General features: G+C 45.7%; 1 pseudogene; it reads right to left on the reverse strand.

Moving 5' to 3' along the window:
* Positions 1-602: 602 nt before the first annotated feature.
* LOC103673579 lies at positions 603-2,039 on the reverse strand (annotated as a pseudogene).
* Between the last annotated feature and the right edge of the window lie 23,628 nt (positions 2,040-25,667).

Raw genomic sequence — 25,667 nt, forward strand, 5'->3', positions numbered from 1 at the left:
GACTCAATTGGTTAAGCATCAACTCTGGATTTTGGCTCAGGTCATGATCTCAGGGTCGTGGGATCAAGCCCTGCATGGGGCTCCACACTCAGCGAGCAGTCTGCTTGTCCCTCTCCCTCTGCTCCTCCCCCTGGTCTCTCTCTCCCTCTCAAATAAGTAAGTAAATAAATATTTTTTAAAAAAGAGGATTTTATTATTATTTTTTAAGTAGGTTCCAAACCCAATGTGGGGCTTGAACTCATCACCCTGAGATCAAGAGTCATACACTCTACCGACTGAGCCAGCCAGGCGCTACCCCCCATTTTTTTGCCTTTTTAAATAAAGTTAAACTGTAAAAAATTCACAAGGGTCTTCCCTGTCCGTTCCCCTCTCTCCCTCCCACACCCTCAGTCTTGGCGCCAGCCCCGTTTCCTTCACCCACTCACACAGACCCAGGGGATCCAACTGAGAAAGGCAAACTGCTCCGAGTACACGGAGGTGCAGAGAAGAGAGGAGGTGAGCTGTGTCCACATTCAAGGTCACACTGAGCAAGTCCGCACTCTCTGGGTTCTGGATGGTTTCCTCTCATCACCCAAATTGCAAAAGGAAATTCCCCGGACCATCTATGCTTCAAAGTCAAAGACCCAGCACCGCGGAAGAATGCCGTAGACAATGTGGTTTACCCCAAAGTCACCCGCACCCGTGCCCTCCTCCTCCAGGTCCTGACCAGTGTCAGAGTGAGCCTTCTTCTCGGGATCAGGGAGGAGAGCAAAGGCTTCTCTGACTTGCTTGAACTTTTTCTCCTCCTCCTTCTAAACTTCAGCACCGGCTCCCCTGTGCCCGCCTGGGTGGTGCTTTGAGGCTCGTTTCTGATCGGTTCTCTTGATCTCGTCCTCACAGGCATTCGTGTCCGCTCCCAGATTTTTGTAAACTTGCCCTGCTTTCCTTCATCTCCAGCTGCGCGGTGTTTGAGGAGCTGTGTTCTTAGGTTTTCTCCAGCTCATACACTTTTCCACAGTCCTGTACTGCTTCTTCAAATTGTCCCGTGTCCGAGGCACACTGAGCTTTTCCAAAGGAGGCTTTTAATTAAGGGGCATCAAGTTTCACTACATTTGTGTAACCCGCTGTTGCACCAGCGAGTCTCCTGGGCTTGGAATGATCTAAACCCCAATTACAGTAGAGTTCAGCATTTGTTTTTATATGGGGGGGGGGTCTGTCCGCAGGGCTTCTGCATATAGCTCATATGTCGGCTTGTCATTTCCTTCTTTAAAAGCTTTATTCTCATCTTCTTTCTCGGCTTTAAGCGCTTGCGCGTCGCTGCACGCAAGGCAGGCGTGTTTGTGCGCAGGCGCCATCTTGAGAGCCTGTACAAAAACTCCCCCCCCTTTCTCGATCCGGTCTTCCTGGTAACGGCGGAGACCTACGTACAGAGCACGGCGATGGGCAGAACGGCGCTGGCCGCACAGTGTGCCTCTGGGTAATGACTAAATATCGCGCTAAATATTCTGCCTTGGTGATTTTGAAGCAATGGCAGGTGGGGCAAACTCTAGGGCACAGTCCATGCAGAAAACCGCTTTCTGAAAATCCTGCTTCACAAAATCGGCTTCTGTCCTTTTCTCATGTTCATGTATATCCTGCTGTGCCTGAACATTTTTGTGATCCAGTTCGAGGGCTCTCTGGAAACTGTGACATGCCGCCATGACATTCCCTCGAGATAGGCGGCTTTTGCCTTCCCACCCATGTCCCCAGGCAAAACTGTCATTCAGCCTCACTGCCATGCACCTCCAAGAGCTTCCTGAAACCTTGCGAGCATCATCAAAGTGGCTGCTCGAGTCTCACTAGAGCTAGCATTTTCAGGACCCCTATCTAGGTCTTTTGTATAATAGTTATAAGCTTCATTGTAATCTTTCTTGGCATAGTTTGCATTTCCTTTTTCCTTCAAAGACTCTGCTTCCCTCTTCACTTCACCGTGGAGCAGCTCTAGCTCTGTCGACGCCATTACCGTACAGTGCTCCGCAGCAACCACCATCTTACCACTGAGACTACTACTTCGTTCTTTATTGTCAAATAATATTCCACTGTGTGGACACATCCATTTTCCCTAACCATTCATCAGTTGATGGACATTTGGGTTGTTTTCACTGGGGGGCTGTTATGAATAATACTGCTATGAACACTCATATACACTCTTTGTGTGGACATAGACTTGGGCATGTTCCCAGAAATGGGGTTGCTGGGTCATATGGTTAATCTATGTTTAACTTTCTGAGGGACCATCAATCTGTTTTCCAAAGCAGCTACACCATTTTATATTTATATATCCCATCAGCAGTGAATGAGGGTTCCCATTTCTCCACATTCTTGTCAACATTTATATTTTATTATTATACCCATCAGTGGGTGTGAAATGGTATCGCATGTGGTTTCTACTTGCATCTTGCTGATGACTAGAGATACTGAGCATCTTTTCAAGTGCTTATTGCCCATGTGTATATCTTCTTTGGAAAAATGTCTATTCAAGTCCTTTAGTCATCTTTAAATTAGTTTATCTTATTTTTTCAATATTTTATTTTTAAGCAATCTCCACAAACAACGTGGGGCTTGAACTGATGACCCTGAGATCAAGAGTTGCATGCTCCAGCAACTGAGCCAGCCAGGTACCCCTATCTTTTTATTTTTAACAGTTTTTTTAAAGTATTTTATTTATTTACTTGAGAGAGAGAGGGAGAGAGCACAGAAAGAAAGGGAGAAGCAGACCCCCACTGAGCAAGGAGCCCAATGCAGGGCTTGATCCTAGGACCCTGGGATCATGACCCAACCCAAAGGCAGACGCCTAACCAACTGAGCCACCCAGGTGCCCCGAGTTTTAACAGTTCTTTATACATTCTGGGTACTACACTCTTCTCAGATATAGAATTCGTAGAAAAAAGACAGTCTCTTCAACAAATGGCGTTGGGAAAATTGGCCAGCCACATGCAGAAGAATGAAACTGGACCATTTCCTTACACCATACACAAAAATAGACTCAAAATGGATGAAAGACCTAAGTGTGAGAAAGGAATCCATCAAAATCCTCGAGGGGAACACAGGCAGCAACCTCTTCGACCTCAGCTGCAGCAACTTCTTGCTAAGCATGTCTCCAAAGGCAAGGGAAACAAGGCAAAAATGAACTAGTGGGACTTCATCAAGATAAAAGTCTTTTGCACAGCAAAGGAAACAGTCAACAAAACCAAAAAAACAACTGACAGATGGGAGAAGATATTGCAAATGACATGCCAGATAAAGGGCTAGTATCCAAAATCTATAAAGAACTTACCAAACTCAACACCCAAAGAATAATCCAATCAAAAAATGGGCAGAAGACATGAACAGACATTTCTGCAAAGACGACATCCAAATGGCCAACAGACACATGAAAAAGTGCTCAATATCACTCGGCATCAGGGAAATACAAATCAAAAACCACAATGAGATACCATCTCACCAGTCAGATTGGCTAAAATTAACAAGTCAGGAAACGACAGATGTTGGCAAGGATGCAGAGAAAGGGGAAACTTCCTACACCGTTGGTGGGAATGCAAGCTGGTGCAGCCACTCTGGAAAACAGTATGGAGGTTCCTCAAAAAGTTGATAATAGAACTACCCTACAACCCAGCAATTGCACTACTGGGTTCCATCCCCAAAGATACAAAGGTAGTGATCCGAAAGGGCATGTGCACCCCATGTTTACAGCAGCAATATCCACAATAGCCAAACTATGGAAAGAGCCCAGATGTCCATCAACAGATGAATGGATAAAGAAGATGTGTGTGTGTGTGTGTGTGTGTGTGTGTGTACAGCCATCAAAAAATGAAACCTTGCCATTTGCAACAACATGGATGAAACTAGAGGGTGTTATGCTAAGCGAAATAAGTCAATCAGAGAAAGACAATCATCATATGATCTCACTGATACACAGAATTTAAGAAACAAGGCAGAGGATCATAGGGGAAGAGAGGAAAAAATGAAACAAGACAAAACCAGAGAGGGAGACAAACCGTAAGAGACTCTTAATCTCAGGAAAAAATGAGAGTTGCTGGCTGGGAGGGGGTGGAGGGATGGGGTGGCTGGGTGATGGACACTGGGGAGGGTATGTGTTGTGGTGAGCGCTGAGTGTTGTGCAAGACTGAAGAATCACAGACCTGTACCCCTGAAACAAATAATATATTATAATAAAAAATTTTAAAAAGATATATGATTTCTAAGTATTTTCTCCCACTTTGTGGGATGTCTTTTCACTTTCTTGATAGTGTCCCAGGATGTACAAAAGTTTTTAAGTCTGATGAAGTCCAATTTATCTTTTTTTTTTTTTTCTTTTCTGGTGGTTTGTGCTTTTGGTGTCCTAAGAAACTGCTGCCTAATCCAAGGTCACAAAGATTTACATGTGTTTTATTCTATGAGTTTCTATAGTTTTAGCTCTTAAATTTAAGTCTGTGATGCATTTGGGGTTAATTTTTTTTTAAAGATTTTATTTATTTATTTGACAGAGAGAGGGAGACAGCCAGCGAGAGAGGGAACACAAGCAGGGGGAGTGGGAGAGGAAGAAGCAGGCTCCCAGCGGAAGAGCCTGACATGGGGCTCGATCCCGGAACGCTGGGATCACGCCCTGAGCCAAAGGCAGACGCTTAACGACTGCGCCACCCAGGCGCCCCTGGGGTTAATTTTTTTATACAGTGTGAGGTCAGAGCTCAACTTCATTCTTTTGTGTGGGGCTATCCAATTGTCCCAGCACCTTTTTTTGAAAAGACTATTTTCCTCCATTGGATGGTATTGGCACCCTCACCAAAGCTCAGTCGACCACAGACTCATAGACAGATGTGGATTTACTTCTGGACTCTCAATCCTATTCCACTGATCTGTACGTTTCCCTCTATGCCAGTACCACACGACCTTAATTTCCGTAGATCTGTGGTAAGTTTTGAACTCTTAAGACTTTTTCATCTATAAAAGTTTACTTTCCTTTTTTGTTATTGTAGGAGAAACTGGGCCATATGTCCTATACACATAGCACATTCTGGATCTGGTTGACTGCATCCTTGGAATGCCACTCAACATACGTATCACTGCATTTCTTAATATGAAAATCAAAAAGCTTCATTGGGTTTGGGTATAGTTCTGAGGTATTGTCTGACAACAGGAGGCACAAAATGTCTTTTCATCCCCTTTTAGTGAGCTAAAGTCATGTTCTTTCTCCATGATTCATCTATTATCAAGTTCTCCATCAGCCTTTCATCTTTCATCAAACACTGATGATTGTAGCCCTCATCCAGTTTTCCATTAGTCAATCCAGGTGGTGAATTTTTGCTTCTACCTGTCCTTCTACGTTTATTACTGTGATCCTCTTAGAATGGAGAACTTTCCCTCCTCACCGGTTTTCTTACCTCAAAGTTTGTTCTGTATAGAAAAAGCGGGATACTAGTTTCCTTCCCTTGACATATGTACCAGTTCTTAGAATGAGTTCTTCCCTAGAATCCTCTGAAGGTAATGATGATTCTTCAGTATCATTTTGAGTTCATTAATCTTTTAACATATATTTGAATCCATTAAAATTATGTTTAAGGCAGGTTTGAGGTAAAACTGAAGTTCACCCTCTTTAAGTGTATTCTTTGATGAGTTTTAATAGATATACACAAACATATTATTCCAAGATCGGGAACATTTCTATCACCCCAAAAACTTCTCCTGTATCCCTTTGCAGCCGATCCCTTTCCCGACCCTATACCTTTGATGAACATTTATCTAATTGCTGTTCCTAATAGGGTTTTCCCCCTAAGATAAAATAAAATATTATATAAACAGAATCACATAGTATATTGCCATTTCTGTTGTGTTTTCTTTCACTAGGCAAATGTGTTGGGGATTCATCATGTTGCTGAGTTATTAGTGGTCTGTTCCTTTTATCACTGACTACCACCCCTTATACCACAATTTGTTTATCCATTTATCAGTTGACAGACATTTGCGTTGCTTCCAGGGTTTTGCAAGTATGAATAAAGCCACATTCGCAAACAAATGGTCTCTCTGTGGAAATATTTTTCTTAGGGAAATACCTAGGAGTGAGTCACTGGGCCGTACAATAGCTGGAGATTTAACAATAAGAAACTGCGAAGCTGTTTGTTATTCTTCTTGGTACTCAAATTATTTCCTCATTAGGATAGTGGGAGTTCCTTCCAGTAGGGTTCTGTCCTACTGACATGACTCCAGTCGTCTTCAATAGCTTCCTTGCTTTCAAGCCTGAGTGGAGGTTCCAGGCTCATCTTGGACATTTCCTGCCTCAGACTAGCCAATCAGCTACTTTTCCACAGAGCTCTTTTGGTGGGGAATGAGACTTAGAAACCACAGCCTGGGCACTAGGGATGCTTATTACTACTTGGTTGTCAGTGACCATAGATTCTTCAGGTGGACAGACCTAGGAAATGAGTTTGGTTTTTTTTTGAGAAAGAGACACAGCAAGCACACAAGCAAGTGGGGCAGAGGGAGAGAAAGAATCTTCAACAGGCTCCACACTCAGCACGGAGCCCAGTGCGGGGCTTGATCTCACGACCCAGAGATCATACCTGCGCTGAAATTAAGACTCAGACACTTAACCAACTGAGATACCCAGGTGCCCCAGAAATGAATAGGTTTAAATAGAAAAAATAAATCTTTAATTTGTAGATAAATCATTAGAATTATAAGTTTTTAAAATTTCTTTAGATTATTTGCATCTCTTTTGTGCTGAAAAACTTTTTTCTTAAGGACACTTAGGAGGATTTGTTTTATCCGTCTATATAGATAGTTTCAAAATGATAACACTGATATCACTTAACAAGATGAGTCCATGCAGTTTAAGATTTCTTTGTGGTTCTATGTTCAGTTATCTCCCTACTGGAAATATACAGTCAAAAAACCATACATTTCCATCTGTTTTTTAGGGATTTTAAAAATATTTAATTATATAGGGGCGTCTGGGTGGCACAGCGGTTAAGCGTCTGCCTTCGGCTCAGGGCGTGATCCCAGCGTTCTGGGATTGAGCCCCACATCAGGCTCCTCTGCTATGAGCCTGCTTCTTCCTCTCCCACTCCCCCTGCTTGTGTTCCCTCTCTCGCTGGCTGTCTCTATCTCTGTCAAATAAATAAATAAAATCTTTTAAAAAAATAAAATAAAATAAATATTTAATTATATAAAACACATAATTCCAAAGTAAAAACTATAAAAAGTATGTTCAGAAAGTTCTAGCTTCCAGTTCCTATCTTTCTCCCCCATGATTTTTCCCTCTCCCTGAAGATAAACATTTTATATTTTTTGGTTTATCCTTGAATTGTTTATATTTCAAAATAGAAGCAGGGGCACCTGGGTGGCTCATGTGGTTAAGCGTCCAACTCTTGATTTCAACTCAGGTAATGATCTCAGGGTGTGGGATCTGGCCTCAGTCAGGCTCCATACTCAGCCAGAATCTGCTTGGGATTCTCTCTCTCTCTCTCCCTCTCCCTCTGCCCCTCCCCCATATCATGATCTCTCTCTAAAATAAAATCTTTTTTAAAAATGGAAAATCATGCTTTTCATAGTTTGTATTTTTTTGCCTGCAAAAGGTAGCATATTATTTTTTAAAGCATATTGCTTTTTATTTTTTAAATTTTTAAAAAAGATTTTATTTGAGAGAGGTAGAATGAACACAAGCTGGGGAAGGGACAGAGGGAGAAGCAGACAACCCACTGAGCAAGGAGCCCAATGACAAGTTTAATCCTAGCACCCCGAGATCATGACCTAAGCCGAAGGCAGATGCTTAACTGACTGAGCCTTCCAGGCGCCCCTAAAAACTTTTCATTTTAAAATAAAACAGATAAGGGCACCTGGCTGGCTCAGTCCGTAGAGCATATGACCTGATCTTAGGGTTATGAGTTTGAGCCCCATGTTGGGTGTAGAGAATACTTAAATAATAATATAAAATAAAATATTTAAAATAAAACACAGAGATAACCTAAGACAAATGTACAGTTAAATGAATTATTGTAAGACGATCATGGCTTGGAACTATCACCAAATCAAGAAATTGAAAAGTTGGCCAGGCGCCCCAGAAGCCCCTCCACGAGACCTGTCCCACCACGGTTCCGCTCTAAGAGGAATCCCCATCCTAGGACAGCATTCACCTTGTTGGTTTCTTTCTGGCTTTATCCAGCACAGGATCGAGTGTGCATCCCTCAAGATGATAATTTTTAAGCTCTGTCCTTTTTTTTTTTAATTTCATGTCTCTTTGAAGACTCTTTTAATCTAAGGGATTTCCCTTCCATCCCATTCTTTTCCTTACAATTCATCTGTTGAAGAACCCAGGATATTATTTGCTCTGTCGAGCATCTCCAGTCCAGACCTCGTTGATGGCACATTCATGGTACAATTCAGTATGTTCCTCTGTCTTCTGTTTCTGCACGTTGCCAGTTGGATCAGACTCAGTGTAAGTGGAATTGGGTTATTTCAACAGAAGGTATGTCATGTCTGATAATCATTCCTCTCTGACGTTGACGGCCAGTGATGCTTCGTGCCTGGACCCATTACTTCATCAAGGGTTGCTAAGTGTGATATTCTCACTTACTTTGGTATCTGATCAAGGCTTTTCCCACGAGGCAAGCGGAGGCAGCAGGAGATCAGCAGTTGTGCCAAGATGTCTGATATGAATGAAATATTGTGCTTTCCTCCCACACCTGACCTCTCTATGAAATCAGAAAGGCTCCAGGCCTGTGTGATCTGTTTTCGAATGCCTGTTTCCCAGACAGAACTGGATGGGATCCAGACATGCACTGACTTTACGCTTGTGATCCAAAGTCACCTGGCAAATGTTATCAAGTAAGACCCACTCCCGGTCCACACACCAAATGCTTGCAGCAAGCATTACACTTGGGGCAGGTGCGGCATGGATGGAACGATTATAGCAGCATCTGGGGGGCCTGGCACCCATACCAGGTCCCGTGGGCACCTTGCAAGCGGGCATATTGTCTTTGGTGAAACAGAGCACGAACACCTGCCCAGTTGTACCGCTGACGGAAGCGCCGAGACAGGAGGATGCGCTCCTCAGCTTCTCCTTGCAGTCGGGTGCCTAGCACAACACTATTTGGGCCATATTTACATATATTGAGACCTATTTCTCTATAGTCACTCACCTTTATATTTAAATTAACTTGTAGAGAAAACTTGGTAACACTTTCATTAGAAGAAAAACAGTTGTCACTTGCCAAAGTGAAAAGGTAACATCAAGGACAGAAAAAAATAATAATAATTAAATTCTAGTGAGAAAGCTTTGCCTGCTGAAGGCTGTGAGCTACGGATCTGCTCTTTCTGGGAAAGGGAAACTAGCAAGGGTTAGAGAACTATAAGGAACAAACTGAGGGCTGCTGTAAGAGAGGGGGTGGGGGGATGGGGCAACTGGGCTATGGGCATTAAGGAGGGCATGTGGTGTGATGAGCACTGGGTGTTACAGGCAACTCATGAATCATGAAATTCTACCCCTGAAACTAATAATACACCATATGGTAGCTAACTGGAATTTAAATAAAATCTTACAAAAAAAAAAAAAAGAAAATATTTTAGCACAGACGGAATCTTTTCCCCAGAGCAGTAGTTCTCAACCAGGATCTGGATTCTGTCCCCCAGGTGACACGTGGCAATGTCGAGAGGTATTTTTGGTTGTCACACCTGGGGGTGGGGGTGCTAGTCCAGCTACCTAGTACACGCAGGCCAGAGACGCTGTAAGGCTGAGAAACCCTTCCCAGACAAGTCAGAAGAGCTGAAAAAGAACAGAAGAGTAATTTCCTCTCTCTGGGACCCGACGTTATCTAACGAGGGAGCCAGATACCCTGTAACACCATCTACCATGAACCATCTAACCGCAAGCCCTCACTTAGAGGAAGCTGGAAATGGTGAGATGGATGGAAGCAGGGGTCACACCAGCCACTGGTGCTCCAAGAATGCTGTTCTCAGAAGGCTCCCTCCCCTCAGAGGCGTCCACGCACCCAGCGGCAGTGCTGGGCGCCTTTCTCACAGTCATGGCAGCACTAAGCATCCACTCTGTGAGGCCACCCTGCTGGGAACCGTGAAGTGCTGATTCCGGTAAGAGACACACAGGGCGGTGAGGGAGGCGAGAGAGAAATGAACGGGTACAAAACAGCATCATAGAAAAGTGTGTGCGGCCAAAAGGAAGATGAGGACCCACCAACCAGGGGACCACGGGTGAGTGGGGTCAGGGAGGCAGGAAAGAGTTCCCAGGGAAGGTGATGATTCCAATTCTTAACCCTCCCAAGAATCTCCGTCTGGTTGGAAGCAGGGCTAATTCGAAAGCAATGCACGGCTCCCAGCAGAGCGCAAGGATCCAAACGCTTTTAACACTGATTTGTAGTATGGATAAAGATGCGTAAATATGCCCTAAAATAATGTTAAAGAAAAAGGCAAGCTGTATGCCTGGAATATCCACTGCATTGCTATTTACATTCCAAGAAAGAAAACTGGAAACTTAGTGCCAAACTACAGGAAAGCAGTTAGCGTAATCCGAGAACTAATTGCTATTTATTGAGTGCTGACCGTGTGCCAATGGGTGTAGCAAAATGATTATACCTTTCTCTCCCTATGGCAAGTCTGCAAATTAACCCTCCCATTCACTGAGAAAAGCCAGACTCAGAGAAAACAGAAGGGAGTCTTTTCAACCAATACTGCAGAAACTACTGGACATCCTTAGAGGGAAAAAAAAATTAAGCAAAACCCTTACCCCACGCCATGCATAAAAATAACCTGAAATGGATCATAGGCTTAATTGTAAAACCTGAAACTGTAAATATTCTAAGCCAAAAACTGAAGAGAAAATCTTTGTGGCTTTGAGGTGGTCAAAATTTTCTTGAATATGGAACCAGAAGCACCAACCATGAAAAGAAATGGGGGTGAGGGAGGAGCAACAGGAGCAGGCTAGAATTCTCTCATCAGAGCATTCATTTTTGTGGTTATCTATTTATAGCAGGCAATGGGGGTCTCCCATGTAAATAAATGTGGCGAGGTTTCTCAAACGTGAGTGACACTAAGGAAACAACGTGCAGGTAATACAGACTCTGAAGCTAGAAACACCTGAGCTCAAATTCTGACTCCACCTTGCAGTGGGAGAGGTGAGCATTCTCTTCTCGCCTCAGGCTCCTCATCTGTAAAATGGGCTTGCTATGAACTTCCAACCTCAAAGGGGTTTGTGAGGATTTACCAAGTTTCTACACATGGAAAGCTCAGAACATGAGCTGGTGGAGCGTTCCGAGCAGCTCGGTCTTTATCATTGTTATGACTCACTATTATAAATAGCAGCAATAATGAGTTTTGGAAAAGTTATGCCACCTCTTTTATTTTTGAATGATCCCCTTTATTGCTGTTGCTTTTGCACCATCAATAGAGATCTGTGAGGAAAACACTTACTTGACTGTGAAAGAAGAAAGAAACCCAGTGTGGAGCTAGTCACGTGGGACCCCTGAACGCTCTAAACAGCCCCTACTTTAAGAAAGCTGCTGCTGTCCCTCTGAAGGACTCTGACCTCTGACCTCCAACCATTAACCTCCAACCTCTGACCTCTGACAAGCAAGGAGACTCAAGAGCGGAAGAACGGAGTGTGCAGCTTCCACACTAGCTGTTCTCAGAAGACAGGGATCGTGGACCAAGGGACCCCAGCTGACCTCGGTGCCTGAAAACTTCTTGGAGCAGCAGGATAAAAAAGAAAACAAATCAAAGCCTAAGGGAGTGACGTAGAAGTCCGTAGCTGGAGGGTCTTCGGCCTGACAGCACGGTGGGTGGAGACCTCTGCAGAGGCTTATCCTCTCTGTGCGTCAGGAAAACTAGCACCAAGGAAGCAGCTGAGCTCACGAGGACGCGGAGCGGCTGGAACTCTCACCCGTCGCCCTTGGGAGCGGACACCAGCACAGTCCTTTTGGAAGACTGGCACTTCTAATGACATTGAACACCTCCCTGCCCTGTGACGTAGCAATTCCACTCCCCGTACTCACCCCAGAGAAATCAAAACAGATGTCCCCAGGAAAATGAACAAGCATATACCTTGTCACCGCATTCATATTTTGAAACATACAGAGTTCCACAACCTGAAAACCATCCAAATATCCACCCGGAGGGGAATGGATGTAAAAACTGTGGTACAGGGGCGCCTGGGTGGCACAGCGGTTAAGCGTCTGCCTTCGGCTCAGGGCGTCATCCCGGCGTGATGGGATCGAGCCCCACATCGGGCTCCTCCGCTGGGAGCCTGCTTCTTCCTCTCCCACTCCCCCTGCTTGTGTTCCCTCTCTCGCTGGCTGTCTCTATCTCTGTCGAATAAATAAATAAAATCTTTTTAAAAAAATGTTTAAAAAAAACAAACTGTGGTACAATCACACAACGGAACACTACTCAGCAAGAAAAAGGAACCACCTACTGGTCCGCGGAATAACATGGCCGAATCTTAAAAACACCGTGAGCCAAAGAGGCCGGACACAAAAGAGCACAGGCTATAGAGTTCCATTTACGTGAACGCAAGAACAGGCAAGAAACTGATGTGCGGTGATAGAAATCAGAACAGCAGTTGTCTGGGGTGGTGGCGGTGGTAGGAATTCACTGGAACGGGGCATGATGGAAACGTTCCAGTTCTTGATGGGGGTGGTGGTCGCATGGGAATATGCAGAACTGCCAAAACACATGCATGCTGAATGATGTCCCCTCCAAAACTCATATCCACCCGGAAACTCAGAATGTGACCTTACTTGGAAAGAGGTCCAAATAACCTTGCAGATGTAATTGGTTAAATTAGAGTAAGGTCACACCAGGTTAGGGTAGATTGTAATCCAATGACCCCTGTTCCTATAAGAAAAGTGGCAGAAAACCACGTGATGATGAAGACAGACATCGAAATGATACGTCCCCAAGCCAAGGAATGCCAGCGACCGCATGCGACGCCCCGGAAGCCAGGCAGAGACAATGGAAAGTCCTCCTCTGGGGCCTTCGAAGAGATCGTGACCCTGCTGACACCTTGATTTTGGATTTCTAGGCTCCAGACCTATGAGAGAACACATTTCTGTTCCTTTAAGCCACCAGGGTTGTGGTCGTTTGCTTGTAGCCCTAGGAAACTACAATATCATCAGAGGGAACATTCAAGGCCTGAGCATTTTAAGTAAATCACACTCCAATGTAAAACATTTTCAATAGCTAATTGGAAAGAGCAAGCTAGTGTTGAAGGCTCCAACCTGGCTCCGGCTTCACTAACTTAGACAGGACACCTGAAGGAGAGCCGGCCCAGCGTTGCTCGGTGGGAGAACCCGGACGCTGCCCAGCCGGACCCCTCTCCCTGTACACTCATCCATCATGCCAAGCTGCCCTCTGCCCACAGCAAAATGCCCCCTACACCCTCTCCAAAACCGATACTCCAGGTGTGTATGGGCAGCACTACCCAAGAGAGCCACCTTGCAGGTGCCGCGTTCAAGAGCAAACCGGTCCACTCTCGAGGGAGCTCCCAGCCTTGGAATTACAGACTGTAGAAAAACCTGGTCAGGGGCCAAGAGCGTTGGGCCAGCTCTCTTCCTTAGCTCACAAAGGTATTATCTGAAATGTCAAACTTAAGGAATATTTCATTCCTTTGCCTTCTGTAGCCCAGACAATGGTAAAAGGAGATCTTTTTTCTTCCTATTTTGCTTCATCTTAGAAGCCCCTGACCTTGAGAACTTGCTGGTCACTTGTCGAAGCACACCCTGCAGATATCTGCAGAAGGTCAGTGAAGGTCAGGAAGGTCACTGAATGCAGGGACCACACGGTCCCATCCCCACGGGATGCTTTAGTCCCCACTCAGGCTCCCTCACATTTACTGCAACAAGTTCACTATCTATTGAACTCACTGACTCTTCATAAGGAAGCTAGAAGTAGGAACAGTTCTCATCCTCACTTTTGGATAAGGAAACCGAGGACCAGAGGGGTGAAATAACTTGTCTGAGATCACACAAGTAGTAAACCGAAGAGCAAGGACTTAAGCCCCGACAAACTGGCCTAGAAGCTACTGTCTTAATCACTGGGCTGCAAGGCCAAGTGGATGCCTCTTCTCTGGATTGGACACTGCAACCCTCCAGTGACCAAGAACCCAAAGGTTTTTCTTTGTTATATACCCAGACTCTTTTAACTTTTCTCCCCCTTCATGAGAAAAATTAAGGCAGTGAGTCCCAAGTTTATATTTATAATAGCCCAGCAGCTCTAAAAACCTATTGCAACATCCTCTAAACTATTTCATAACATTTTCAATACATTTTTTGGGGGGTTTTGATATGTTTTGTTTTGCAATTAATGAAAACAACAACGGAGCTAAACTGGAAAAGGCTAAGATCAGAATCATGCAGTTTTTCCTAAACTGGTGGAAAACCCCAGTTCGTTTTTTTTTTTTTTAAAGCAAGCTCTACGCCCCATGTGGGGCTTGAACTCATGACCCCAAGATCAAGAGCTTCATGCTTTACCAACTGAGCCAGCCAGGCGCCCCGACCCCAGTTTCTATTGCCATTATACCAGGAAAGAGTTTGGAGCTGGGTTTCCTGGATTAGAAACAAACTAAGGGTTCCTTACTTCAGGAAAGACCACTTCAGCCCACATGTACTGAGTCTAATGTCCACAGGACCCTCTCCAGGGGAGTTCGCAGTGGCAACTGGCTCAGCCAACAAAGCTCCACCGGCGCAGCACAGCATATTAAAAGACCGCAGGGAATTTATTCCAGCAGTGCAAGGACGGTTCAATACCAGGAAACTTTTGAATACAACATAATAATAGATCCTAGGAGATCCATAAATGTAATAAACATTTGACAAAAAATTCAACACCATTTCCTGATTTTAAAAAAAATCCTCATTAAAGTAGGATGCGATGGATAATTCCTTAACATGATACAACATAAAATTCAGATAAAAGCCAGCATTTTGCTTCACTGGAAGACCCCAGAAGCATTCCCACACAAGTCAGGGCACATGCACGTGTACCCACTATTGCTATAGGAAGGTACTAGTTGGTGGGATTCAGCAGCCTAAAGACATTAGAGACCTAAGAATTGGATAGGAGGTAAAATCGTTTCCATTTATATATGGTATGAATTCCATCCAAGAGAACTAAGAAACTACTACAAACAACAGACAGAAAAGACTTCACCAAAAAAAAGATAAAATGTCTAGGAATAAACTTATCAGGAAATATGCAAACTATTTACTAAAAAACCGTAAACAATACTGAAAGACACAGAAAAAAAAATTTTATGGAAAGACATACCATGTTCTTGGATAGAAAGATTCAACATATTATATATGTCCATTCTATGAAGTTAATGTGCAAACTTAAAGCAGTCTCAATACATTTCACAAAAGAGGATATTTAAATAACCAACACATATACTTTTAAAAGTGCTCAAACTCACTGGTCATTAGACAAGTGAAAATTAAAACCATAATTAACTACCACAACACACACCAGAATGGATAAAATTTGAAAGACCAACAAAACCAGGTTTCACAAGGATGTGGAATAACTGGAATTCTCAGGCACCACTGGAAGGAGGGTTACACATCTATTTGAAAAACAGTTTGGCAATATTTTCTGAAGTTGAACACATGCATAACCCATGGCCCAGACATTCCTCTTGTAAGTAAAAATCCAACAGAAATGTGTATACGTGGACACCAAAAGCCCTGTGATACACCAAGAGCTGTTCATGGCAGCCTTATTCATGACAGCCAAAAGCTGGAAACAGGGGCGCCTGGGTGGCTCAGCCGGTTAAGTGGCTGACTCTTGATTTTGGCTCAGGTCATGATCTCAGGGTCCTGGGATGGAGCCCCAAGTTGGGCTCCGTGCTCAGAAGGGAGTCTGAGTTTCTCTCTCTCTCCCTCTGACCCTCCCCCACTCACACACACGCGTGCTCACTCTCTCTCAAATAAATAAATAAATCTTAAAAAAACAAAGCAAAACCTGGAAACAATTTAAATGTCCAACTGGAGAACAGATAAATCTCACAGATAAAATGTTATCATGTTGAGCAAAGAAGCCATAGATAAGAGAGTACATGTATACAAAAAAAATTTTTAAGCAACAAATCCAATCTATGACATAAGAGGATGATGATGATTTTTCGGAAGAGGCTGGGATCCAGGGGGCTTCTGCACACTCGTTCCGCTCTAGCTCCAGGCCTGGTTAACAGTTTACTGTGTGTGTGTGATAACTCATCGTGCTGTGTACTTACAATTTATTCACTCTCCTGTAGGCGTGTTATACTTCACTTTTCACTACAGCAATTCCAATAAAAACACCAACACGTGTGTGTGTAATTAGATACTAGATTTCAAAGTTCAAAGAGAAAAACAGATATGCAAGAATAGCCCGAAAAAGAACTAAAAATAAGGGGAGCAGCCTTTCCATATACTAAAAGGTTATTTTTAAATATTATAAACCTTAGCAAGCAAAACAGTGGGAGCATGAATTGACAGAAACCAATGGAAAAGACTAGCCAATTCTGAAAGAGACTCGCATACCATGAGAAAAGAGCTTATGATAAAGTAACTTCTCATTTTAGCAGGAAAAAGATAGGCAACGGGGGAGGGATTTGGATTTATACCTCACAGCCTGCATCGGGGTAAATTCCAAACGGATCAATATTTGAATGTCAAAATACTAGAAGAAAACAAAGGACGTGTCCTGTTATCTTGAAGTGGGGAAGACTTTTGCACCCATAAGCCAACATTCAGAAGCCATAAAAGACTGATAAATGTGACTGCATGAAAATAGAAATTCATGCACACCAAACAAGTAGACAAACCATCCACAAAATAAAAGAAATGCTAAACTGGACACAACTTGTAGCAAAGGCAAAAGGCTAATCTCCCTAATAGATAATCACCTCCTAGAAAAAAGAAAAAGGCAACGATCCAATTTTAAAAATAAGCGAAGACTGAACAAAGGACAAAAGAGACAAAGCAGACTCTAAACTGCAGAGAACTGGTGATTACCAGAGGGGAGGGGGGTGACAGGTGAAGGAGAGGAAGACTACACTAACGTGAGGAGCACTGAGCAACAGAACGGCTGATTCACTATTGTACACCTGAGACGAGTCTAACACTGCACGGTAACTACACTGGAATTAATTTTTTTAAAACAAATGAAAAATAAATTTATTATTGTAATCATTTCACAACATATGTAATCAAACCATTATGCTATCCACCTTAAATTTGTACAGTGTGTGCCCATTACAGCTCAAAACAAATAGTTTAATTCTTAAAACAAAAAATGAAAACCAAAGAATATGAGTAAGTCAACTATTGAAAAAGAAATAAAAATGGTCCTTAAACATATCATGAGTTTAAAACTTTTCTTAACAGGTGCCTGGGTGGCTCGGTGGAGCGTCTGACTTCGACTCAGGTCATGACCTCAGGGTCCTGGGACTGAGACCCCTGTCATGCTCTGCACTCAGCAGGGAGGCTGCTTCTCTCTGCCCCACCCTGGCTCACTCTCTCTCTCTCTCTCTCTCAAATAAATAAATAAATACAATCTTTAAAAAAAAACTTTTCATAACAAATTTAAATTAAGACTCCGTTGAGTCACTTTCTCACCTATCAGATTGGTAAAAATCCAGTAATGTGACAATTTAATGCCCTGGCGAAGATGTGGGAAAACAGTAACTTCTCATCCGAAGCCGGTGGAGTTGCACGTGGGTACTAACCTTATCAAGGGCAACTTGGCCATAGCTCCTGAAATTACCAATGCAGATACCTAGAATCCCATTTCTGGGAATCTATCCTGCGTATATAATATGGACCTGCGAATTACCACATGTACAAGCAGTGTCTATGAGAGCAGACGGGATACAACCGGAGAGCTCACCGCACAAGACAACAGCGTGATACATCAGTGAGACAAGCAAGGCACAGAAGTGTGTATTCTAGTTTGTAAATTGTGTTCAGCAGAGGTGGCAAAGCATTATACACACATACACACACACACACATATGTATATAAAAGTTTCTTCATGCAATATGCAAATACAAGCATATACGAGTGTATATATATATATATACACACACACTGTATATAAATATATACACTCGTATATGCTTGCATTTGCTTGTATTTGCATGAAGAAACTCTGTATTAGAATAATTCACACTGAAGTACGAATGATTGGCAGCTCAGAACCTCCCAGAAATAGTCCATCCTTTAAAGAAGCTGCTTGTTAATAAATAAATATATCTGTAATTTGATGGATTTTTTGTCAGGGTGATAAAGTGAACTGGAAAAATGCGCATACAGCAAGTCCAGAGATTTGGGGAGTCATGAGGGCAGCCATGTATCAGGAGATTCCTTAGCTCTCCCAAGGATCAGCCTTAATTAGATTAGACCCAATAAACTAAAAACAGTTGCCTGGGAGACGAGGCTACTGGGTGGTTATGGAAAAGAGAAACTTTCACTAATAGTCCTTTTTAACAAGCTGTTTAAACTATGTGAATGTATCATCAAATCAAAACACTGAACAAAGAGAAGAGGGTCTTGTTCAGGACCCCCAAGACCTACCCCAGCACCTGTTCCAAGAGCCTCTGTCATTTATAATCAGGTAATGTTAAATATTTACGAGGAGTTTTATTACCCTGTAACAGCTCGCTGACTTTACCAGAAACGTCAATATTGCAAGACACGGTGTGACAGGAAGATCTTGAGTACCTCGTTTCACCTACCTTAAACTTTCCTTTAAGTTTTCTCCTTAAGACAGCAAAGGTAAGGCAAAGACAACATCCCGGAATCGCTGTGAGCCGCTGGCGTGTGAAGTGGGTCCAGCAGGACCACCGCGCTGACGGGGCTCTGCACACAGCAGCTGCTCCACGGCCGAGCCTCAGCCCTTCTCAAAGGTCAGTGTGCTTAATAAGAATCACTGGAGACGTTGTGAAAACACCGGCTCTCGGTCCCCACCCTCAGAGCTGCCGTTCACTAGGTCTGGGGCCCACGAACTTGTATCGCTAACGAGCTTCTACTCCAGGGTGATGCGAACGCGGCTAGTTCAAGGACACATTTCAGTAATCCGGTCCAGAGCGAGGCACCTCGACCTGTGCTGTGCATACAAATCACCTGGGAATCTTGTTAAAATACAGACCGGGGATTCAGACAGGTCTGGAGTGGGGCCTGGGACTCTCCGTTTCTAGGTAAGCTCCCAGGTGTTGCTGGTGATCCTGGTCCGCAGACCACACACGGGTTCGTGGAATAGCCAACGCCATTCATTCTGCAGAGTAAAAACTGTGTCTGGGAAAAGGTAAAGGATTTGCCCCCAGGTTCCCCGGACAGTCAGGGCAGAGACCAGATGAGGCCCAGTCCACGGTGGCCACACTCCTCAGGAGCACCTCCCTGAGCCATCCCCAGACCCACCCTACAAAGCTGCGTGAACCAACAGGGATGCCCACACTCTAGGAGATGGTGTAGAAATTTACTAAAGCAGGGTCCCCTGGGTGGCTCAGCCGGTGAGGCATCTGACTCTTGATTTCGGCGTGGGTCATGACTTCAGGGTCATGGGATCAAGCCCCACATCGAGCCCCACTTCAGGCTCCCTGCTCAGTGGGGAGTCTGCTGGAGATTCTGTCTGCCCCTCCCCTCTAAAAGAAATAAATAAATCTTAAAAAAAAATTTTAAAGCATAGAAAGTCCTCCACTGCTCTAAGAAATAAGCCACCTACCAGACAGCTTACTTAGCTCAAATCACCAGTCTGTTCTTTTTTTAAATGCTCTTCTGGCAAAATTATTTCCTCGGCTTTAGCACCTTCCCCCCCAGTGACTCACACCTTTGACAGCCCTGCTATGGGAACCTGAGGAAGACACTGAGCATTTCTCAACATGTGTGGTCTGATTCTGGGGAGGGCGGGGTGGGGAGAAGCAGACCCCGGGGAAAGCTAAGGAATCTCCTCATATATGGCTCCTGAATGACCTCAAAACCTATAGACTTGTGCTGTTTGCATTTTTCCAACTCGATCACCCTGAAAAAAGTCCATCAAATTACAGATTTACTTGGATTAACAAGCATCGTCTTTTCAGGACCGTTGTCTCTGAGCTGCCAATCTCTCTCGCTTCAGAGGGAAAGGGCTAGAATTCAGGACGCGAAGGCCTCTGGACTAATGAAGGCAGAGGGAGCCTTACCTGAGATGGAGCTTGATCTGGGAGCCCAGCTGCTGGTGAAACCACAGCCGCTGCTTGGCCTCTGTACCACATTCCCCCGCAGGCCCCACCCTCCCCGGTGCCTCATGGCTCTGAATGCTTTGTGGGAGGGCTCTGCCACTAACTTGCTCTGTGACTGAGTCAATCGCCCAGTTGGAGAGACTTTCCGAGCCGCAAGGAACAATCCGTAGGGGTCTCCTGGTCCTCTGATCCCAGAACCCCCATTTCTAAACCAAAAAAAAATGCATGACCCCTAATGGCCTGTCTGACGTTGGCTTCCCCAGAAGCAGAGCCCGCGAAAGGGGCTCAGTGTCACGTGAGTTGTTGAGGGCGTGCTCTCAGGAGAAACCGTGAGGGAAGTAATGGGAGCAGGAGAGGGCAGGGCAGTCTCGTAGGCTCTGAAGCATGCTTAGGTGGCACCACACAGTCCCCCCAACTAGGGAGGCAAGGAGGCTGGGCCCTGACTCAGTGGTCCCCCTAGGTGGGGGAGGTGGGTAACCGCCCATGTATCTCTGGCAAAGCAGCTTGGAGGAGGACTTAGGTCTGCTGCTGTTACAGCCCTTCCCACCCCACGGCTGCTGGGAAGTTTGCACAACAGTGGGTGAAGGGGATCTGGTGGATGCCAACCCTTGCCTCCTTAGGATAAACCCTAACTGCTCCCCTGACTTCCCGGCAGGCGACAGGGTGGCCCCTCCCCCAGCTCCACCCACTGTCCCCGGAGGCGCTGACTGCCCAGCCACGCGTCAGACTGACTCCTCCCTGAGGACTTTGCCTGTTCCCGTTGCCTAAATGTTCCAGCCCAGATTTTTTGCACAGCTGGCTCCTTCCTGTCAACTCAAATGTCACCTGCATAGAAAGGCCTTCTCTGACCATCCCAGGTCATTCCCTGTCCCACATCCCTGTGGCACTTCTGTGTAGCACTGGCCACTCTGATATCATCTTAACTGTGTTCACTTGTGTGTTATCTGTCTTTCCTTGAAGAGGAGCCTTGTTCTGGTCTCACCACTATGTCCCCAGAGCACGTAACTTTGCACATAGGAGACCATAACATCTGATACTTAACATCTGAATGAATGAATTGGACATTTGGGCCAGATGCTGAAATGCCAACAGAGAAGGTTAGTGAAACACTTGGCACCCCAAGAAGTCGGACGAAAACCAGGCAGGATGGGGAAGGAGAGAATCCACCAAGAGTTTCCTTGGCTACCCGATTCCTTTCTCCTCCCCCAGCTCCCTCTCTCAGCTCCTACCCAGCAGTTTGGAGCCAGAGTTAACATCAGCCCCGGGAAGATCCTTCCCCTTTCAGACCTTTCGAAATGACCAGGGGCATCTGGGTTCCAATTCTAGCTCTAGCTCTGAGCCCCCCATTCCCCACGGGTAGCCAAGTGGGGCCCAAGGATCGTGCCAGTCTGGAGGGGTCCCTGGGAGTGCCAGCCATGGAGGCACACGGCTACAAACTTAAGCCAGTGCAAGGTAATTTCCCGTCCCTTTGCAAGGCTCCGTTCCCTCCGCGGCTCCTCAAGCTCCAAGACGGTCTCCACTGCAGCCACAGCGGCTCTCATCACTTAGATTATGCGACAGTTTCCATGTGCCGGGCATCCCACCAGCGGCTGGATGCACACTAGCTCCTCATCCGCATGACACTGAGTTATCGTGGGTCCCCCACATCTGCAGTATCATTACCTCTGCTTTACAAATGAGGAAACTGACACAGAGTGATTCAGCCACTGGCCGAAGGACACACAGCTAGTGAGTGGGGGCATCGGGATTCAAATCCCAGCCTTGGATGCTTTAGTCTCATTTAAGTGGTTTGGGCTCATTGAATAGAGCAGCCCAGAAAACAAAGATCATGACCTTCATTTCACAGACAAGAGAACTGCCCACAAGCCCCTGGCCTGGTGGGCCACTGCCCACTACACCAGGGGACCCCTCAGGAGGTGTGCAAACTGGCCAAAACCTACGGCCGGCTACCACCATCTTGCTTGGGCAGCAGATAAAGGGCCTGGGGCTCCAGGAAGCTCAAGGGCAGCACACTCTGCCTGGGGCAACCTGGTGTCTTCCCAGGCAAGACAGAGGAAGAGCAGAGACACCCACACTGGTGGGCCACTGCCCACTACACCAGGGGACCCCTCAGGAGGTGTGCAAACTGGCCAAAACCTACGGCCGGCTACCACCATCTTGCTTGGGTTGGGGATAAAGTAAAGGGCCTTCCAGGAAGCTCAAGGGCAGCACACTCTGCCTGGGGCAACCTGGTGTCTTCCCAGGCAAGACAGAGGAAGAGCAGAGACACCCACACAGACTGTGGGCAGCAGCCTCCTACACCCCAGTTAGCCGGAGGCTCCCCTGGGGCTGCTCACCGGAGGCTGCTCACTGGGCAAGCCAGGACTGCTGCGTCTGGCAGCGCGCTCTCTCCCCGACCTTTGTCCATTGCCCTCTCCCTCCCACTGCGGGGATGACTAGCCCAAAGCTGGGTCTCACTGGGGGACAAGAGCTAGGATCCCCACCAGTCTCACACAGTACCAGGAATGAAGAGTTGATTTAACATTTGAAAACCAGTCATTGTAAATTCCCCCTGTTAGCAAGATAAGAAAGAAAAACCAGATGACCATCCCCAGTAGATGGTAGATTTTGGCCCCTTTGAAAAGCCGACATCCACTCCCAATAGAAATTCTCAGCAAATTGTGAATGAACAGAAGGCCATCTCCTCGGGTGCCTGGGTGTCTCCGTCATTAAATGGCTGCATTTGGCTCAGGGCGTGATCACAGGGTCCTGGGATCCAGCCCCACATCGGGCTCCCTGCTCCACTGGGAGCCTGCTTCTTCCTCTCCCACTCCCCCCACTTGTGTTCCCTCTCTCACTGGCTGTCTCTCTCTCTGTCAAATAAATAAATAAAATGGAGGAGGAGGAGGAGGAGGAGGAGGAGAAAGAAGAAAGAAGAAGACCATCTCCTCGACATGAAAGGGGGCATTTATGAGAAACTTCCAGCTAACTGGTGAAAACTCAATGTTTTCCCCCTATAATTGGAACAAGATGACCAAGAAACAAATTCAGCAAGGTCAGGACAAAAGATCAACATACAAAAACCAACTGTATTTCTATTTACAAACACCGAAAGCTGGAAACAACCTAAATATACACCAGCAGGTGAATGGATTTAAAAAACGTGATAGACCAATACAACGGAAAGAATGAACTGACGCACACAACATAGGTGAAGTTACGGGGAGTGAAAGGAACGAGACATCCCCCAAAGAAAGATTACTACTGTGTAATTGCATTTATTTAAAACTCTAGAAAACCCAAAGTAATCTATAGGGAACAAAAGCAAACTAGTGGCTGTGTGGGGAGGGTGGGCGGGGAGAGAGGAATTTCAAAGGGTGAAAAGAAACTCCTGGCAGTGATTGATACAGTCATTATCTGGGTTCCGGTATAAATACTCAAAATTAGCAAATTGTGCACTTTTGTGTAGTTTATAACACGTTAATTTTACCTCAATATGCTATTCTTTAAACACTGCATATAGATCGAGTAACAGGCACACTCATAGAGACAGAAAGTAGAATGGTATTGCCAGGGGCTGGGGAGAGTTACTGTTTGATGGGTGTAGAGTTTCTGTTTGGGATGATGAAAAAGTTCTGGAAATAGATAGTGGTGATGGTTATACAACATTGTGAATGTACTTAAATGTTACTGAGTCGTATTCTTTTTAAAAATGCTTACATTGGTCATTTTTATGTTGTGTATACTTTCCCACAATTTTTTAAAAAGTAAAAAAAAATAAAACCTCAAAAATACTGCATATAAGTAGACACTTGTATTTGAGGGAAAAGACGAGGACTCTCTGCTGCTCTCAACCTATTAAGGGGTGTCTGTCCTCAAAGAGCTTTCGAACAAACCTCCTGCTACAGGACAGCCTTTCCCTCTCACAGAACAAGACCCTCATGATGCTTTGCTCCATGGACCCAGGATCCCCAGGAGACGGTCAAGCCCCCAACTCCGCACCGGTACCCCTCCATGACGTCTGACTGGCCTCAATCCCTTTGGACTTGCTGTTCCCAGAGCAGAAAGCCTGTTCCTCTTCACATGCCAGCCCTCCCACCTTCTCCCCACTCTATCCCCACACCTCCACTCGGATTCTGACACGCTACCTTTGACCCACAAAAGGCTGCCAGCCTTCTGCTTGTTCCAGAGGTCTCCCTCTCCAAGAGGGCTGTCCCTCTGTGCCCCCAGACCCCTGGTGCCCCTTGTCCTTTGGGGCATCTGGTCTGTCTCATCTCTGAGCTGGGAGCTCCTTAAAGTCTGGGACTTTGTCTAACTTCCTCTGTCTCCAACTTTCAGATTCCAGTTTGGACCCTGCACAGAGCATCAACTGCCAGGATGTAGGCTGAACCAGTCCCTTTTTCACGAATTCAGGAATGTCCCTAGTGGAGAACAATGTGGGAAAATGGAATTCTTGGTGAACAGAGCGGCTTTGTTTCTAAGTTTTTGGCTCACGGAGGGTGAACTCTGGGGACTTGGGCAGACCCATGCAGAATGCCAGGAAACCTAGCCTCGGCTTCTCCTTACTGACTTCCCTTCCTGATTTGGGACCCAGAGAGCAAATCATTTCCTTTCTCTAGGCCTCACTTTCCTCATCTGAAAATGGAGCTTGGGGAACTCGTCCTCAAGCTGGGTGTGGAAGGAGGAGTGGTAGAGGGGACACGGGAATGTTTGCAGAGGTCCCCACATGGGGAGCATCTTGGTCACTCAAGGCCCATTTTCCTGCAGAGCTTCGGCCTCAGACTTGTTGGCTTTGGGTTCAAGCCTCGCTCTTCCAAGGGCGCCAGTGGGGGTGTCCCTGCCCTTCACAGGCCCTGGCGCACAGATGGCCCATTCTGGCTCATGGTCAGATTTGTTCTGTTACACCTTCCACAAGCAATGTGGCCCTATGCTTGCAACAACGAGTGCACCTGGGATTAAACAAGCATTCCCTGCAGCTTCCCGTCTCCCTCCCCTGCGGCAACACAAGCCCCCTGAGTTCCCAGCTCTACCTACCATGAGGAGACACAGGGAGGTGTGCAGCAAAGGGCTGGGGTATCTTTTCTGCTGCCATGATCACTGTCACAGCTAAGGAAGAATGAGGCATGCAGCCCCTGTCCCTGAGTCGCCTGGAAAGGGAAGATCTGGGGCCAGGGGAGAGTTGCCAGCCACCTCCTAGACCACATCCCTTCCTCCCTACTCACACGTGCACAGTCTGACTCAGCACTGGTCTGGTTCCTCCACAAGCCCCACTCATAGCCATACTTCCTTGTCTAAGAACATGAAACTTTTTACACAGGTCGTGAAGTCTCCACAGCAGGGTTAAATTCTGTTCGACATGCAGCATTTGTAATGGAGCCTCTCCCGCGTGCCCAGGGCTTCGCACACAAAGATGAAAAGCTTCGAGCCCCAGCGTGGAGCAGCGGACACTGAGGGGGAGGCCTGGCCAAGAGCA

The sequence above is a fragment of the Ursus maritimus genome, unplaced genomic scaffold (genome assembly GCF_017311325.1).
Source record: "Ursus maritimus isolate PB19 unplaced genomic scaffold, ASM1731132v1 scaffold_19, whole genome shotgun sequence".
Classification (NCBI taxonomy): Eukaryota; Metazoa; Chordata; class Mammalia; order Carnivora; family Ursidae; genus Ursus; species Ursus maritimus.